At 38.7% G+C, this 13,641-nt stretch overlaps 2 long non-coding RNA genes across 3 annotated transcripts; both read left to right on the top strand.

Annotated features, from left to right (window-relative positions):
• Window positions 1-939: 939 nt before the first annotated feature.
• Window positions 940-13,272, top strand: LOC124215025 (uncharacterized). 2 transcript variants are annotated; one of them, XR_006882258.1, is made up of 3 exons: window positions 940-1,090; window positions 2,636-2,823; window positions 3,011-3,192. It is a non-coding gene; the product is annotated as an uncharacterized lncRNA (long non-coding RNA). The 2 variants fall into 2 exon arrangements; XR_006882257.2 differs by lacking the exons at window positions 2,636-2,823; window positions 3,011-3,192 and adding exons at window positions 12,310-12,521; window positions 12,832-13,272 and having other exon boundaries at window positions 959-1,090.
• Window positions 6,512-7,821, top strand: LOC124215024 (uncharacterized). The gene is made up of 3 exons (XR_006882256.2): window positions 6,512-6,663; window positions 6,948-7,150; window positions 7,503-7,821. It is a non-coding gene; the product is annotated as an uncharacterized lncRNA (long non-coding RNA).
• Window positions 13,273-13,641: the final 369 nt, after the last annotated feature.

Genomic DNA, 13,641 nt, shown 5'->3' with positions numbered 1-13,641 from the left:
TATCGCGAATGGCGAGAATTCCTTGTTCGACTACTGCGGTTGAATTTCAATTTTCACAATATTAATGTAAACTAGAAATCTCGACTCGACTGCAATTGTAGAAGATGGAGCATTAATCTGTTCCAAGTCTAGTCGAATACATAAATCCACAGAAGAATGAAAACTGGTGTGTTACATCAATGAATAAATGTAAGAAATGTGGTGAATCTAATTTTAAAATACAGCTGCATGTGGAAATCGATATTGAAAAATCCACGGAAAAACTTTTGAATAATTCAGAAATCGATGATCACATTCTGCAGCCGCATCGATCGTAATTACCGTTGTATAATTATGTTTCCCAGATTCTCGTTCTTGGCTCGGCGTTTCATCTCTTTGAGAGCTCAAAGTTCTGTCATTTTAATACGGAGTAATAAGAAGGATAGGTATTATGAAAGTGTCTCGCTAACTTTGAAGATTACACAGATGTAACTCTTGTTGAATTGAGATATAACGGCTTGATCGGTAAGAGAAGGCAACTCCAGAAGTGAAAGTTGGTTTTCATTTTAAGATGACAAGTGTCAACGGTGATCGAGTTTCCAATAAGGAGTCAGTATTCGCCGATTTTGTTCGACATTGTTGTTTGAAAACATTTTAAAATATCCAAAAACGATAAACTTGTTACGTCCAACGAACAATTTATTCCTTCTTTTTTTCCTCTGTATAAAATACCACACGAAGTATCGTTAAGAACTCGATTTCGTTGCCGTCCGAAAATTCTCCGAAGGCCACATTTCAAAGTTCTTCCACTCGTTGGTATTATAATGAATAATTCAGGATACAATGCACATAAGCAAACATATCTTAGAATTACACGCAATTATACAATCATAGCCATCGAAGGATGTGGTAAATGCCAACGCGTCTACAAGGTCACCCACAATTTATCGTACGTAATGTATTCGTTGCCATCGAATGTCGGGAACTAGTGACTAATTTCTCGATACGTTTGCGCGTATAAAGATAATGGAAGAGAAGGAGTGAGCGCAGTGCATCCGAAGCCGGAAAAAGACGCGGACCTTTAGTGAATCTCAGGAATTCGTATTGCGAGGTGAGCTTCGCTTGTCAGATATTTTCACTCGGAAATATTGTATTTTTCTTACGTTTTCAATCTACACACGTGATAGCGCGTGATGGAATAAATTTGTTCGGCGAAATAGTAAAATTGACGAATAGTATGATTATCGATGACAAAAAAACTAATTCTTCAAATTCTTCAGAAATTCATGCTTGGTTTGCGGTACAAACTGTAAGACAAATTTCCTTACATGTGGTGATGGTGGGTTTTTTTTTTTTACGACCATGATTTTTTCGCTTATTATCCCGAAAGGTGAAAGTTGGTGTCGTGGTAAACTACAGTGGCACGAAATAATGCTTACTATAATCTAAATAATGATTGAGGTCAATTTTGGAGTGAGAATCGTTCTCCATTTGAAAGCCAAGGAATTACGGGTAATTATAATTATTATGATCCCACGAATATACTGAAACTTTTCACACATCGGTATACTTTCCTGATCCGAACATTTTGATTGATGTATTTTGCCTGCGAGCGCGAATCAATCTAATCGAGACGATCATCTGCAATTTTCAAAGTTTGATTGAACCTTTCGGCTTTTCCGTGATCTGCTTGAACGGTATTTGAGACGAGACATTGTCAAAATCGGAGATTCGTTCGATTCGAATACTTAAAATACGCAAAATGAAATTTTCAGTACGAAAGACAAAAAATTGATAAAACAACAAAATACCTAAAGATGGATCATTCTACTCAAAAAATCGTAACTCACTGAATTTTCAATATTTTGAGCTGAAAATTAACTTGGTAATTCTCAAGACACAAAGATATTTGAGAAGAGATACGATTGTCTTGAAAAAAGGTATTCATTTCAATGAATGAAGTCGAAATTTTGGAAAAAAACTGATCTTAGGATTTTTACGAAATTTCACTATTTATTTGCAATCAAATCAGATTAGTTTCGATTTTTTTTTTATGTGGAATTTACGATCAAGATACAGTGGGTCATTTTGACCCCGGTGTGCAGCGTAAGGCTTGAATATCGCTAGAGTTGGTCGCTAAAACTCGCGACAGACTAAATACGAAAACATTTTCTACTACCTGTTATGATCGGAATGATTGTGATGGTTAGAGTGGCTAATATTTTGACTAAACCGCGTACAAGCTTTCACCAACTAAGTAAACGTCGTACGTGTTGGTGGCTTATATCGCAACCCATTGCCTGCAATGTTTATCATTTGGTGTGTAAATATACTTGTTATGCTAATCAGAAGATTGAGCGTGAGCTTCGACAAGCTCGACGCGTACTCGGTGTATTCTGCATCGTATAAAAATAACCTCTCCAATAACATGTAAAAAGAAGTTCCTATCGTAAGAGACAGTGTGCGTTTGAAATTCGAAGAGACCGAAAGCGATTCAGTGATCCAGCAACAGTAAGTCTTGTCCAACAAACATAATTCAGGTACGTTTTTATTCGAGTTGACCGATGTCAGGTTAGCATTCAGAGATTTTTCTCTACTCTTACCGTGCGGGATTGTTTTTTTTCTCATTTTTGAGCGATCGTCGATAATTTCGTAGATCAATCATGAAGTGGGTGTACGTATTGGGCCTCTTGTCGTTGGCCGCTGCAGCGTATTCGGACTGTAAGGAGGACGCGTGTTACACCGTACGTTGTGCACCGGTTACGAGAGAAACTTGTCCAGACGGTGTTATCGTGTTGAATGGAGGTTATTGCGGATGTTGCGATGCGTGCCGTGAGAAAATAGGTGAGTTATTGGAATACCGCATTCGGTTTGTAAGAAGACATCCTTGTCCGCAGGGATGTCATCAACGGTGCTCTCAATTCGCGTGTAATAATCGTCCCGTATTTTTGTCTAATACGCGTTTTTCTAGTTCGTTTTATTCGTTTAGCCAAGTGTGTTTATCTGACCTTTTTCTCTCTCACTATTTAAGCGAGAGGGGACGATTGCTCGGACCTCAGTTCGAACTGTTCTTCCTCATCTTCGTCGCCTACCAGAGCTTGCGAACCGGGTACGAGCTGCATAAAACGGAAAGATCGAACCTGGACTTGTCAGTAATGGAACGTGACGAATGGACGTAGATTATCATTGAATAAAAATAACATTGTCGTTGAAGCTTGTGTTTAATTATTGCGTGCTTGAGCACGCGTCGCATCGATCTCACATTGTGCGTCAGTCTTGTACCTCGATCATCGGAGAGGTATTGCAAATGTTGTCACAGCTACGATATCGATGTAGGTATAACAATGTGACCCGGGATATTACTTTTATGAAACTTAAACAAAACTGCCGCTGCTTTGTACCCACAGTTATATTATCAGTGTATGCCTACCCAGTCTTATGAGGAGCCCGGAGTTGTTTGACGTCGTGAATTTAATATACTCCGAACATAATATATAGCGACCTTCCAGATCCATCGGGGTAACAAGGTGAAATTTCCACGTACAGACCCGTGTAATTTCCGCCTAATTTCAAGAGGGTACAGAATTGATTTTACGAAGTCAGTTTCACTGATTAGGTGTATGCAAAATCACATTGGCGGAAGAAGGTCGCGAGTCAATTTTTACTCGAGATATTACCAATTGTTAATGCGGAATTTGTTCCTTATACGAATAGAATGCAGATATTTTTTACCCATTTTGTGGGGAATTTTTATTCGTGCCGTGTGCATACTCGGTTGTTGACGAGTTTCACACTGGCCAAAGTAAATGCACTGTAGATATGTATGTTTTGTTATGCATGCACCAATTCGTCACATCCGTACGTGAGATACGCACAATTTTGTGATATTTCGTTGGTATATAAGAGACGATTTCAAGCGCAGACGGCAGTCAATATTCAGAAGTTGAGCACTCGAAGGTGTAAATCGTTTCGTCTTCAACTCTGCAGTGTTCAGGTACATCACGCGATTGACCAAAACCTTAACTAACTATTTAGTCCATTTTTTTCCACTCGCAGGATACTGTGTATAGTTTAATAAAATTATTTTCATTTCGTTTTACCCTAATTCTCACGTAAATTCATAAATCGTTCTTTTTTTCGGCCTAATTATTAATTGAAGAATTTCTTTTTGCCCAACACTAACAAGAAAGTGAAAAATGACCGAATTTTCATCTTAATAGTTTATTAAATTCAGTTGCATCGTTTCCCGTACAATTCTGGTCACAATTAAAATATTTCGGTCATTCTCTTCACGATATTCAATACTTTGATTGTACCGTATACCAATCACAAGTCTCAATGGCATTAGTTTGTTTTAGAATGCTCAGGTAGAGGTAAACGAATTATTCGATCATTCTCATTAAACAGCATTTACTCGATAATTCTTTACAGAATGAATATTCGTTGAGATAGCGTACCGTCAAAATACATGTTTACGATCTACCCAATAACAATATTGATAATTCATTGATGTTAACGCAAGTGTTTCTCACACTGAAAGTATCGAAACAGTTTTATGGGATTGGTATACATGTTAAACTCACCTCTCAAGAGGTAGAGTCAGTAAAGTACTATTTTCTGAATTTCATACTCACTGCCAATTTAATCGTTGCCCGATTTTGAAAGGTCGGATTCCTCTTCGAGATACCAAATAAGAACGAAGCACATAAATAATCGCATAAGTTTCCTATATTACAGAAGCACGATGAAATTTATCTTCGCGTTCTTACTTGCTTTGGCTTCGGTCATAGCTGTCACAGAAGGCATAGTATGTTCTTCTAATTACTGTACCAGCACCGCAAACACGTGCAAAAATGTGACGAAACAACAGTGTTGCCTGCAAGGAAAAATTTACAAAGAAAGCGCTACCTTCTGCGGATGTTGCTCTGCCTGTCTCACCAAACTCAGTGAGTAGAAAAAGTGTTTTTCACGGTCAGACGACTTCAAATTCTTAAAATATATCACTTGAAATTAACAAGCTTCGAGATAGGAAACCCTTCGGCTCACAAATTCAACGTCGATCTAATCGATTTGTTAAACCTCTAAAAGTTCGACAGCGTGACGCTACACCGTCAATTCAAAGTCGTATTTAAATGGATTGAACTCTCGAATTTTTCTGTGTTTTATTTTACATAATTATAATAAAAGCATCATTGGAGGCTAAGGAGGTTGGCTTCACTGTATTTTTATTTTTCAAGACGAAGGGGACAACTGTGCTTTAACGACGTTGAAGGGAACGCCACCCAACGAGGAATGTGCAGACGGCCTCAGTTGCCAGGCAAATACAACCAGCGATACGAAAACGTGTCAGCCATCTCAGTAAAACTAACGCAATTCCGCCAGAATAAGACGAGAGTCACTCAATTTACAACAAAATTACCAAATATATCTGATCTTGCTGTAATAATAGCTTTTAATATTACACTCAAATACGAAATATATAATGGACGATAACAGTTTTTGTCGCGATACACATTATCCACTTGTCAAAGGTACAATAATTGCTGCATTGTTATACACTCAGTCCCACGTTGCGTATAACAATTGCCTCCTGTCAACCTATTCTTCAATAAAAATCGTCCCGTGAATAAAACCCACAAGATTCTAACAACTTCCATTCCTCTCCGTCAGCCAGTTGTTGAACGGAATTAATATTTTGAAGAGAATCATCGACCGAGATCAACAAACAAGAAAGTACAGTGTGGCCAGATTATTATCTCAGCAGTTTAGATTAAATTCTGCAGAAGTTGGACGGTTAAATATCCAACCGTGGCTGCAATTTCAATACTTGAATATTTCTCTTCCCTACATTTAATGCTTTGATTAAACTGTATACTAGGCAGTTAAGAAAAGTAACATTGTTTTGTTTACGCTCTTACCACTTTAAATGTTACTGTTCGCTAGAAGGAAGATCCTCCCAAAAGATGAGCTCTCCAGCTAAAGTCTATCAAGTTGCTGTTTTAATTTTACTTCCCATTCGTTTAATATGAGAAAATTTGACTTTTTAAGCTTTCTAAACCACTATAACAAAGCATAATTATTGAGATTAGAACATAGAGGTATGAAAAGCTTGAAGAATGAACTTCAAGGATCTACGCATAAATTTAAAAAAAACATTGAACAGTTTACAAGTATTTTAACTTTTAACGAAAATGGAAATTTTTCCATGTTAAACGAATTAGAAAATAAAATTAAAATCTTTTACGAGGATTTTTCCTCTATCAAGCACCAACATTTGAGGGGCGAGGGGATAAGGGGAAAAAACTTTTCATTTCCTTTCAATCACCCTACCGTGTACACAGTTCTACTTCTTTGTCGCCTTAGTTCGTTTTAAAATTCTGAGCAGGATGCTGAAGAATTAGTTCAACATTTTTATCAAACAACGTTTACACGATAAGTGTGTATAATATACATCAATTGAACATTTGTTAAAATAAGATAGGAAAAGAATAAATGTATGTTCAGCATGATAACAATATCAATGATTCATTGACGTGTGTACAAGTTTGCTCACCTTGACTATATTGAAACAGTTCTCTGCAACTTACGTATATATTATTCGCTTTTCAATATACCGAGCCATTAGAGTTCTATTTCCTGAACATAATACTTCTTGCCAATCGAACCGTTCGTACATCTTCAAAGGTAAGCCAACTCTTCCACAGTAGTTAACATGACAATTCAATCAGTGCTCACTGACTTTGTACAATGCGGTTTCAATAATTTTTGATCTTATATACCGTGTGTAAAGAAGCATTACTTCGCAGTTCGCTGAATCGTCATCTCTCGGTGAATAGATTGTTTTTTTATACTTGTAACAAATTGAACAACAGCTACTTCTACAAGCTACGCTTGCTCTTGAAATACTTGTAATAGGATGCGAAATAAACACCAATCAGGTATAACATGACGATTTTCCGAAATTACAGAACAGCGATGAAGCTCGTCTTCGCGTACTTACTTGCTTTGGCTTTGGCCATAACTGTCACAGAAGGCATAGTGTGTCCTCGTGATTACTGTGCCACTGCTAATTGCACAAATGTGACCGAAGAAGAATGCGAAGCGCAAAACAAGTCGTACGACCCCAGCGGTAGCTTTTGCGGATGCTGCTCTACCTGTCTCACCATACTTCGTGAGTTCTCAAAGCAAGCGCCCGATTGAATTTCGTAAGGTGGAATGGACTAGGAATTCTAAAAAGATATCCCGTGGAAAAAAGCTGGGTTCGATAGGGGAAGGCTTTCGCTCATAAATTCAAAATCGATCCGAACAAGTTTTTCAATCTCTACGAAGTTCTCCAGCCGTGATTTTTCACCGTCAATTCGAACAGCGCACTAAAGTCTGGTTCATTGTTTTCGTGCAAAAAACATGATTGATTTTCGTATTTCATTAATTTCATTCAATGTGCAATATTTTATTCTACATAAACGCTCGAGTTCGATTAGACTCCGCGAACTCCGGCTCAATTCTATTTTTCATTTTTCAAGACGAAGGAGAAAGCTGTACTATCACACGGTTGAGGGGAGAGCCACCCACAGCGACATGCGAAGACGGCACCACGTGCCAACAGGTTGGGAACAGCTCTACGTACGAGTGTCAGTCGACTTCGTGAAATTTCTATTAACCCTTCCAGAAGACAGCAAAGGCAGCAGTCACGCGACTCTACGCAGACGTGTGCGATTAACAAAACGCAAAACCCAATTCATCTGACCTTCCTACGATGAGCGTTACTTATACATTGATACCTCTTTAATGTTTCAATGAAATACGAAATACCAAATGAATAAATATATAATGAAAACATTAGTTGGAATACACGTTATTCGAGCCATGAGCGTTCAGGCCGATGTGGTAGATGTCATGAATATTATTTCACTTCACACATCCCGGTGATACTTTTGACCAAACATTGAAACTCCGTATAACAATGTGATAATTATAGTGAGCTGTGTGCGTATAATTTTCCCCAACTAGAAACCGACGTCAAGCTTGCCCTGAACGTCTCGCCAAGCTGACATCAGGTTGCCTGATGAGACCCTGATCAAGCTTGTAACACAGCGTTCTAGAATCCGCTGATCAGTCTGTGTTTGTCAGACATTGATCAGATTCGATGACCAGTCCCTGGCTATACTCGTTCACCAGATTCGGTTCATAAGATTCGGTGGCCAGGCACGGAGTAGAAAATTTGATCCGGCCGGGATCAGCGCCTCATCGTGCTTGTCTTGCTTCTGATGCCAATCTGATCAGAGGTGCAACAGGTAAACCTTGGGAGGGACTGGCTGATTACGAATAAAATACCTCGACTTGAACTTTTTCAAGGATCATACTTTCATCGTACAGGGATACCTGAGGAACGACACTGACATCGGTGACGCCAGATTTTCATGGAGAATAAAATGACACATGTGCAGTATTTTCATCGTATTTAATATATTTTGTATTTCACTGACACAGCATCGTAAAGCCGCCAGCGTCTCTCACGGGGGGAAAATTAGATGGGTTTGGTTCCGATTCGTGTTCATCGCATGTCGTCTGCGCAGCAAGTCGAATAATTCGTCCCTCCGTTGAGTGACGATAGTTTCACTGACACGTATAGGTGTTGTTACCCGCATTCAGAACGCAAGTAGTTCCTGTTACGCATTCTGACGTAGGTGGGGTCCCTCTCAAAAACCCGTAATAACAAATGTCTCCTTTTCCTGGAAAGCGAAGATACAATCGGATCAGAGTTCCGACTTTCTCAATTTTACAAAATATACTTTCAAAATTCAAAGGCTTGAACCGGTTCGGCGCGGTTTGAAAATTTAACCTGAACAGGTGGACGAGGTATATCAAATTATAAATCATACTTTTCAATCAATCTCGTTACCAGACCACGGTGAAACGTGTGTAGGTTTCTTACATAAATCTGCAGTAACTTACCGACTAGAGTGAGACAGGCGGCGCAGCATCTACAATAGGTGGCATTGGCTTTGTAAATTTTTCCTTCGTTATTGCAATTTTCCGTTGTCACGGACGCATTGCACGTCTGGTAAGCACAGAAATTATTAGTACATACCAGACCCTGGGTCATAGCCACACCCGCAGTCACAGCAAGCAAGTACGCCACAATCAGTTTCATCGCTGTTCTGCAAAATAGTAAATGCCCTATGATACGGATTGTCCGAGTTGTACTCACTTGGTCCCTGTTCAACGGTATAGAAAATGCCTCGATAAATTTGATCACGCTTCGATTCCAACTCGTTAAAGAGCTGGTGTAACAACATGCGGAAATGTGCACCGAGACAAAGTTAGTAAATGGTTTTCTCGCGGATTCTACAAGTTGATGCCGAGAAGAGTTGAGACTTACACTTCGAAATTAACGTACGAGTCGATTGGAAAAATTCGTCAAGTGTAAAAAAATTGACTGTAATGGCTGCGTCGATGAAGGAGCGGGTATATATACGCCGACTAAATAAAGACAGCTGTTCGTACATTGGCAAAGTGATAGACACCTGTGTTTACCGGGATTCTGGGGTGAAATGAAGTATGACTGATTTGATCGGTGAATATTTATATACGGCATTTTTCACGCAGAAAGAAATAAACCAAATTTAGTCAAGGTATCGGTAAATTCGGCATTGTCTCACCAGTTGAGTATTGCAGCGAAGTTGAAGACGAAACGGTTTCTGCTGTGATCGTTCTTTTCAAATCGTGAACGTGGAATATTCTTTGCACTCAGAATCGCAATTGCTTTTATGTATACCAGCGAAAAGTCACAAACTTGTTTACACTCAAAGCGTGAAGATGATAAATTCGTGCAGGTGCAATAAAAATGTGCATGTCTTTATTTGCTTCCGACCCCGCGAAACTCATGAACGAGCGAATGTGACACGAAACGAGTGATTATTACCCGGGAAGCGATACTCGTCCGAGGCATTCGCACAAGACGTTTGGAAGCACCATAAATAATCTGCATGCAAACGCGTTTACGTAAACAATTAATATTCCGTTCGAAGGACTATAATTGATTAGACATGATGAATTTGTACTGATTTTCCATCGGGCCCTGATAAGGTTTCCTTCAGGTACTCCGTATCGAGACAAATATGATCAGGGCTTTATGGAACATCAGTTTTGCCACATCAAAGTTTTTACTCTGGTAAGCGTACAAATCGATCATATCTAATCAATTGTTGCCCTTCGAATGGAATATTAATTATTCACGGAAACGCGTTTGCATGAAGATTATAATTATTTGTATGGCCTCCAAACGTCTTGTGCGAATACCTCGGACGAGTATCGCTTCCCAGGTAATAATCACTCGCGTCGTGTCACATTCGCACGTTCATGAGTTTCGCGTGGTCAGAGAAAAATACAGATATGCAAATTTTTTATTGCACCTGCACGAATTCATCATCTTCACGCTTTGGGTGTAAACAAGTTTGTGACTTTTCGCTGGTATACATAAAAACAATTGCGATTCTTATCGTGAGTGCAAGGGATATTCCACGTTGAGGATTTGAAGAGAACGAACACAGCAGAAACGAGACAGTGTCGAATTTACCGATTCCTCGACTAACTTTAGTTTACTTCTTTCCGCGTGAAAAATTCCGTTTAAAAATATTCACCGATCAAATCAGTCATATTTCATTTCACCCCAAAATCCCGGTAAACACAAGTGTCTATCACTTTGCCAATGTACGAACAGTTGTCTTTATTTAGTCGGCATACATATTCCTTCATCGACGCAGCCATTACAGTTCATTTTTTTCCACTTAACATATTCTTCCAATCGACTCGTATGTTAATTTCGGAAGATAAGTCTCAACTTACAAGTTACTGTAAATTTATGTGCGAAACCTGCATACGTTTCACCGCGATCTTGTGACACGATCGATTGAAAAGCATAATTTATAATTTGGTATACCTCATCCACCTGTTTAGGTTAAATTTTCAAAGCCACGCCGAAACGGTTCAAGCTTTTGAATTTTAAAAGTATATTTTGTGAAATTGAGAAAGTCTGATTAGACTGTCGGAACTTTCATCTCGTTGTATCTTCGCTTTCCAGAAAAAGGAGGCAGCTGTTATTCCGTGGCTTTGATAGGGACGCCACTTACGTCAGAATGCGAAGCAGGAACTGCTTGCGTTCTGAATACGAGTAGCAACACTTAGACGTGTCAGTGAAACTATCGTCACTCGACGGAAGGATCAATGATTCGACTTACTGCGGAGATGACATGCGATGAACACGAGTCGAAACCAAACCCATTTAATTTTCCCTCCGAGAGAGACGCTGGCGGCTTTACGATGCTGTGTCAGTGAAATACAAAATATATTAAATATGATAAAAATACTGCAGATGTGCCATTTCATTCTCCACGAAAATCTGGCGTCACCGATGTCAGTGTCGTTCCTCAGGTATCCCTGTACGATGAAAGTGTGATTCGTGAAAAAGTTCGAGCTGAGGTATTTTATTCATAATTAGTTGTGCTCCCGACTGCTTTAACTGAAATGAGATGATGAAATTTCAGTTCAGGAATTGGTAGTACAGAATTTTCATTTCGTTCTTCACACGGCGATCGATCAATATCAAGCAAAGATAACGAAATAAAAATCAGAAGGACGATTGCCGATAATGAGCTTAACTTGTCGTAAGACGATCAACGAGCTCTTCGTTTGCTTTTATAGACGTTCCAGCCGCAGGGAGCTTTCTTCCCTTACCTTTTACCGTAATATAAATGTTCCTTCAAAGCTTCTTTCTGATTTCTTTTACTCTCTTATTTTACTTTACCTTTTTTTTTCGCCCTACCTCGCCGACAAATAATTCAGCAGCTTTTACCCATGCTTGAAAATCGCCCTCGGTATGTGTATTCTTTGAATTAAAAACTGGTTGTAATGATGGGCGTTGCTGTACGGGCGATGAATTTTTTGTAACTAACAATATTCATGCCATACTAATATTAAAATACTAATCACTTGTCGAGTGTTTAACTTTCTTGTAACGTAACTGTGCGAAATTTATTCAGAGATATAAATAATGCTTACAATCAGTATTCGGCTCGAACTAATTGCGACTAAATTCACTATCAACGAATATGTATAAACATTGCATTCAATGTACACGCAAAAAATACTGCTGGATGATAAAAATGTATTCAGGCTGACGCTACGTGTTTGGCAATCTGAACACTGACATGCTAAGTTGCAAATTTCTGTATATCGTCCTGCTTTGCAGTCTCGTAATTGGTATAAACAATGCTGTTCGTTTTAAATGGAATAATCAGCAATATGCTCCGTATTTGATTTCTCGTACAGGTACATTCACGAAGAAACAATGAATCACGTATACGCTTTTACTTTCCTCGTTTGCGCCGTGCTTTCTACAAACGGATTTGTCTGTCCCCCTGATGTCTGTAAGTCCACGAGATGCGACGAACTGACGGAGACGGCGTGTGCAAAAGACAACGGAATTTACCAAACAAATGGTGGCTTTTGTGGTTGCTGTCCGATATGCCTTAAGAAAATTTGTAAGTAATGCAATATAACCCAGGTTTTGTAAATTGAAATAATATAATTGATCATGAGGTAGAATTTGTTTTATTATTTGTAGTTCTTTTTTTTTCGTCAATTTTTTTTTATGCTTGATAGAAGATATATTCTCTTTTTTCGAGTGAAATTTATTCATCGTCAAATCTTGATTGGCCAAAAAAATCTTCATTTTATGTTTTGAGTGTTTCAATGCCTTGATAAACAATTGTTTTAGCTAAAATCGAACTATTCCATTGATAATTTGACGAGAGAATTCTACGTTCCGTTCATTCTTTTCATTTTTTCAAGCCAAAGGAAGCTCGTGTTCCGCGTTATTCCTCGGGTTACCTGTCACGGCCATTTGTGAAGAAGGTACCAGCTGTCTGCCAGAGGGTGAAGAGAACTACAAGTGTCTGTAAGAGAGGAGAAAGTCGACGAAATAGAATTCAAAGATTGAAAAGTTAATCTCTAACGAAATAATTTCGTGAGACTTATTTTTACTTATTGTTAGTATTACATTTCTGCCGCGAAAGTTTTCAGCCTCTGCGAGTAATCGATAGATTTTACGATGTAATAAATAAATTATGACAACAGTGTTTGGAAAACGCCCAAATAGCAGTAAATCAAAACCGCAAATGGAGATGATGGGATAAAAAATATGGCTGTAACGGCTTTCGATAAGAAGTCAACTTTCTGGAAGCCTTTCTCCTCAATCCTTTTCACTCGCAATAAAAATTCGCTTTAAAAGAACCTTTTCACTGATTTTTTCTCATTCGTCCGGAGAATTCGACTTTGACTTGCTTGGTAACTTTTCCATTTCAGTCTATAAAAGTCCACTCGTATTTTTCCACGAACAAAGATGATATCGCCGCTTTTATTCGACGTACCGAATAACCGGGACAAAACTATCCGATCGGATGCATCTCGTAACATTTGTCGAGGATCTGATTATCAAATATAAATAAGGTCGCTGCTGAACAGTAGCTTTTATGCGTATACGGGTGTGCGTAAAAAATATTACCGCATGTCCACCAATTACTTTTAAAACCTTTTACGACTATTCCGACTCACCGTTAAAATTCTTCTCTAAACCATACTTGCGCAGATGTCTTTTCACTC

The sequence above is a fragment of the Neodiprion pinetum genome, chromosome 3, assembly GCF_021155775.2.
Source record: "Neodiprion pinetum isolate iyNeoPine1 chromosome 3, iyNeoPine1.2, whole genome shotgun sequence".
NCBI classification, from domain to species: Eukaryota; Metazoa; Arthropoda; class Insecta; order Hymenoptera; family Diprionidae; genus Neodiprion; species Neodiprion pinetum.
Note: the sequence above shows the minus strand (reverse complement) of the source record. Positions and strands in the feature narration are given on the sequence as shown.